The following is a 6,042-nucleotide window of genomic DNA, read 5'->3' as shown; positions in this document are numbered from 1 at the left end:
ATGCGTGAGAGGGAAATCAAAATTTAATTTTGATAAATTTTTTAAAAAATAAAAATAATAATGGGAGGCCGTCAATGTCGGTTTTTAACCGACAATAAAAAAAATAATGGGAGGCCGTCAATGTCGGTTTACAACCGACATTGAAGATCCATTTTTTTCAACCGACATAATACATCCAACAATGTTATTTTCAATCGACATTGAAGCCCAAATTTCTTCTAGTACTTAATAAGAAAGACTTCGAGAAGGGAAGTTGGGAGTCACGCAGGTAAACATGGACTTTTCACTAGAGATAGAATGTTTAGTAGGTTTGCTCAGAGGTTGGTGGAAAACGTGAAATCTATTCTAGTGAATTCAAGGAAGAGATGTAATCTAGAGAAAGTCCTAATTAGATTAATCCTAATAAAAGGAGAAAAGATGAGCAAGAGTGAGCTCGAAATGTACTAGGGATACGTTGAGTATAAAAAATAGGGAACAATATGGTCAGTAGAAGGTAAAAAGAAAAAGGTCCAGATCTGCTGATGTTCCGGGTAATAGCTCGAAGTTTGAATTGTGACTGAGCTGGAGACTAGTACAGTTAAGAAAACCTTATGTATATAGTAAAGTAAGCCATAGTTGGGAACGTTATAGTAGAATGAATTTCTTCTCCCAAGTATGGATAGACAGGACATCTTAAGAAGAATGGCCCCAGTTAGGTCGGGAAGTCTAGCTGACACGAATAATGATTTCACAGCTAGTAAGTAATTCGATGGCATGACAACTGGAAAAGAATGTTCCAGTAGGTATTGCGAGCAAAGGAAAAAAGACCACCCTAGTAATAAGTAAATGCTATGACTTAGTGAAGAATGGAAGAGTCATCAAATGATGTAACAAATACAGTGCATTATTATGACCAAGTTGTTCATACATACTAGTATTACTTAGTATGAACAAAGTTAACGTCAGAGTAGCGCAGCGAAAGCATAGTAAAAAGAAAAAGAAGAAGAAGGTTGTAAAGTTTTACGACCAAAGGATGTTGTGAAGCTCTACTTATAAGTAAGACTGAGCAAATTTTGAGGACGAAATTTCTTTAAGGGGGAGGTAATTGTAAACCCCGTACTCCATTTTTCCTACAAAATGAGTAACAAGCATGTTAAGTAAATTTATGAAAGGAGGTAAAGAAAGTAGGAAGATGGAGGAAGAAAATTCTAAGTATGAGAAATACTTAGTTGGGTGAGTTTTAGATAATATAACAAGTAAAAAAAAAATTGGCTATGTATGGAAGCAAAGTGTAGGCATGCGTTGATGGAGAAGTGTGCACGCATGAGGTTGCGTGTGTAGCAACCAAGGCTTGTAGAGGCTAAGTGTTGAAGGCAAGGATAAACTATGTGTTGGTACTAAGGATGAACGCATGAGTTGAAAGGCATGATGCGTTGATAAGGCATGTGGCAACCTATGTGGTGAGAGGTTTGCAAAGCGTGCGGCAGCCTCAAGTTGCGCGAACAGAGGCGCTAGGTGTTGGAGTTGCGCGTGCTGGTTAATCGGGAAGTAAAAGGAGCAATGCTACACGATGGTATGCAACAATGGTACCCGATGGTATGTGACAATGCTACCCGATAGTGTACGACAATGCTACCCGATGGTATGCGACAATGCTATCCGATGGTATGCGGCAATGCTACACGATGGTATGCGGCAATGCTACGTGATGGTGTCATGCGGCAACACTATGCAATGGTGCTATGCAGCAAGCTAAGCGATGGTGCTATGTGGCAGCAGTACTAGACGACGAGCTAGACGATGGAGTATGTGATGCACGGTAAAGTTATGCTATGAAACTGATGCACGCTAAAGTTATGCTATGAAACGAGGAAGGCTTAACGCATGATTGATATGATAAGACAACTATGCATGGGCTAGGACATGCATTGGCTTAGAAGTATGCAACCAAAGAAGGGATGCAATGGCCTCTAAGTGAGCTATGCGTTAGCCAGATTAGGCGATGCGTTGAGAAGGAGTTATGCGGCCATGTGGTTGCAAGCGTTGGCTTAGAAGCTGACCCTTGCATAGATAACCAAGAAGGAAAGATCATCTTGGTGATTGATCAGCTAAGCCAGCTGTCATACTCAGGTTTGATATTATCCTTTAAGGATAAGGTAGCAGCTTGATGTTAAAAGGAGAATATACAACTATTAGTTTAAAAAGGGGAAGCTCGACTTCAAACAAAGGTTGGGAGGAGTTCGCTCGTGCAAATGAAGTAATTCTAGAGCCATTCAAACCCTGAATATGTCTAGTTGCTAAAGTTGAAATGCCGGAGGGAGATTCTAGTAGAATCGAGCTAAAGTATGAAGAATCTTGCTGGAGGTCAAATTCTCGGGTAAGTTGGGCCAGTCTTGATGATCTGAGAATTCCAGACAACCACGAGAAATTCTGAGCTGAAATTTTAAGTTAAGCTTGCTAAGACATTTTAGAGAATGTTTGTAGAAGGAAATTTCTTGAGAAAATGCCTGGAAAATTAGTTATTAAAATTGTAAGTTAAATCTGGAATTTTAAGCAAGCAGTCAGCTGCTTGGGTTGAACAAGCAAGCATTAAGGGCTTGACGATGATGATGAGTGCATGCGTTGGAGGTTGAATTGGCGCAAGGACACATTGAGAAGCATTAGACTATGCAACACATATTGAAGCCGTAAGCGCAAGGTTGCATGGTAGTTCATGGGCGTAATCAGATGAATGCATGGGGCATGCATTGATGAGCCACAAGACGGGCACATAAGCTGGATGATGGGCGCAATCAGACGAATGCATGGGGGATGCGTTGATGTGCCACAAGACGGACGCATAGTTAAACGATGGGCGCAAAGGTTACTATACGATGGTCCATGCGACGGGCAATAGGTGTGAGCTGAAAGCTTGGCTGCATAGGAGGCTTGAATGCCTAATGCAAGGCATGGACGGAAGGCATGGATGCATGGTAATAAAGTTGCTGCCTAGACAAGTTAAGGCCTAAGAATTTGGCTAAGTGTTCAATGCACAGTAAGCATATACATGAAGAGGATTGCCAAAGACTGTGAGTGACTCTAAATGCTTTAACTCTAAATGCTTTAAATGTTTTAGTAAATTGCTAATGCTTATAAATGTTTAGCAATGCATGTTTACTGAAAGTTATTTATGACAACTATTCTCAAATAGTTACCAAGCAACGCATCTCACATTAATGTTATACTTATGCGATGCTTTTCAATGACCATGAGGATGCATTAGTATAGAATGTTTTGGGCAACTAAGTCGTTAAAAGATAAGAATATACAAGTTAAGTATGAGTAGCTCAGTACTGAAGTACACGGAGAAGGTACTGAAGCTCAGTCCTTGAAATTGAATAGCTCAGTACTGAAGTACATGGAGAAGGTACTGAAGCTCAATCTTAGAATTTGAATAGCTCAGTACTGAAGTACATGGAGAAGGTACTAAAGCTTTGTCTTAGAATTTGAATGGCTCAATACTAAAGTACACGGAGAAGGTATCCGAGCAGCTCGATACTGAAGTACACAGAGAAGGTATCTGAGCAGTATTACCTAAGATATGACGGTACTTAAACTAAAATCACATGAATTGGTAGTGGCTAGACCACTCTACATTAGCTATGGATTGACATTGAGGAATTGAGTAAAGGTTCTCTCTCAACTAAGGATGCAAGTTATGATTGTAGGAAGTGAACAAAAAAGGTTCCTTCCCAGTTAAGTAGTAATGTGGTAAAGAATGATAAGGAGTGAGCAAAAGAGCCACTCTAGACAAATAGACTAAGGCATAGTCTAGCAAAGTAAGAAAAATGCTATGTGATGTTGATGATGACATAAATAATGGTTGCCAAGTTTATGTTTTCAGTGAAAGCTTTCAGTTTTAATATGAAATTTATGTATGAACGTTATGCTTTAAATGTTAATCACTTACTGGGCTTCTAGCTTATGATTTCAAATGTTTTTCCTTTCAGGTAGCGGTCAGTTCCCAAAAGACTTCTCTACTGTTGCTTTGCCATTTAAAGAGTCAGGTTGAAGGAAGCTTAATTGAAGACCTGTATTAGTTTATACACATGTGTCTGTCAGATAAGGGCTAGTATCCTAGATGGGGCTCATTAAGTTGTAATATTCATGTATGAAATGCCATAAAACTCTGTAATGTAAATGTGTTAAGTTATGAGTTAATTTGTTCATATATTGATGAAATGTACATATTTAGGGTTGAGCAAATTCAATAGGTTAGATAGGCAGTAAGCTAGCAAAAGGGTTGGTAACTGCTGCAGTCACCACTCCATCCAGATTAAGAGGGTAATCTGGAGCAGGGTGTGACAATTATAATATATAGTATGTATGTTAGGGTTTCTCGTATTTAATATAAATGTTATATTAAATGTTGAATGCCTCACGTATGTTGTGGATGTATAGCATGTCTAAAGTTTTATAATGTGTTATAAAATTGGGTTAGACATTTAAAATCCATAAACAATAGTTGCATGCTCACGTAGGTTGACCACTTGTTTTAATTGTTAAAACTTATAATACATAGGTTACAAACTCAACCGGTATATAATCCTGTCTAAGGCTAGGGGTGCTTAAGTTGATTGTTTATGAAACACTTCCTACCTGGGGATTATGGCCGAATTATTGAGCGTTGGTAACCGGTTTTATGAGCATATGTGATTGATGTGAGGTAATAAAATGGGCTATCACCTAGACATCGTAGGTTAAAGTCCAATTATAAGAGTTATACTTGGATAAACCACATAGACTTAGGGTTTTTTTATTAGCCGAAAAGAACCTATATAAATATATCCAAATAGAACACATCAGTGGCAATTTAATAACTTCTATATGGGAGATTAATAACATATACAATATGTTATTTTTAGCTCTCACGTCTTTAAGAGTTCACAATCTAGATTTAAGTGGTACTTCATGTCACCCTAGAAGTGACCTCCATTTCGAAAGTATTTTTTAGCTTAAATCTAGATTTTGGTGAATAAGAGAAAGTTGTTGAAATATAAGTCTATTATACGATATATAGATTTCAACTACCATGTCTCCACATAGTTTACACTGTGAGATTCATATGACACTTCGTGTCACCCTGGAAGTGGCCTCCATTCGAAAAGTGTTTTGTATGAGTCAATATCAAGGTAAACGGAGGAAGTAGTTCATAGTAAGTGGATGAAGGATATGTGTCAATATATCCTACGGTCTTCTCCATTAGTCTGAACCATGAGATTCCTATGTTGTGCCTGTTGGTTTGCTTTAGGCGGCCCTTTGCTAGTCGTTTAGCGACGGATATTCCCTCGAAGGGTTGTAACATAGGATTCGAAACAACATAGGCTTTAGTAAAATGGATAGGGTCTTAAGTTCTGTTTTGGATGTTGTCTTCTATTTCGGAGTAAAATTCATCCCGTCCTATAGGATCTGGAAATGGAAGGTCACACTTATAAGAATTACTAAGTTGTTAGTAAAGATCTTGACTGAAAACGATAACTAAACGACTATAGGAATAAGAGTTATTCGGAGACAGTAGGGATAAGAGTTATTCTGGGAATAGTGTTTGGTCAAAATTGTTTGTTTTAGTGAAGGAGTATCTGACTGCCCCTCGGTAGCACATATTCCGACTCACTAAAATATCGTTGCAAATAAATAATGGTTATGGGTACATTATTACTTTTTGCTAAAACTTGACTTTGGATTTAGTTACAATTTGCTAATAAGAATTTGTTTGAATTTTATCAACACGTCGAATTCTAATATACTCACTTCCGATGTATATAATAGTAAAATCAAATCAACAAACAAATTAATAGCAGTTGATTATACCAAAAGAGTTTTTACAGAGGATTGTCCTCTATCTCCCAACTCATCTAAAATTATGAATTATGTAAATGAGGATGCTGAATTCGAACAACGAGATAAATATGATTTACTTGTATCGAAGTATGTTTAGTGGAAAATGATAAAATTTGGATAATTGATTCAGGTGTCGCTAATCATGTATGTACTATCTCACAAGAAACAAGTTCCTGGAGACAG

This window comes from Benincasa hispida, unplaced genomic scaffold, assembly GCF_027475165.1.
Source record: "Benincasa hispida cultivar pf3 unplaced genomic scaffold, pf3_genome.v1.1 HicScf387, whole genome shotgun sequence".
Taxonomy (NCBI): domain Eukaryota; kingdom Viridiplantae; phylum Streptophyta; class Magnoliopsida; order Cucurbitales; family Cucurbitaceae; genus Benincasa; species Benincasa hispida.
Note: the sequence above shows the minus strand (reverse complement) of the source record.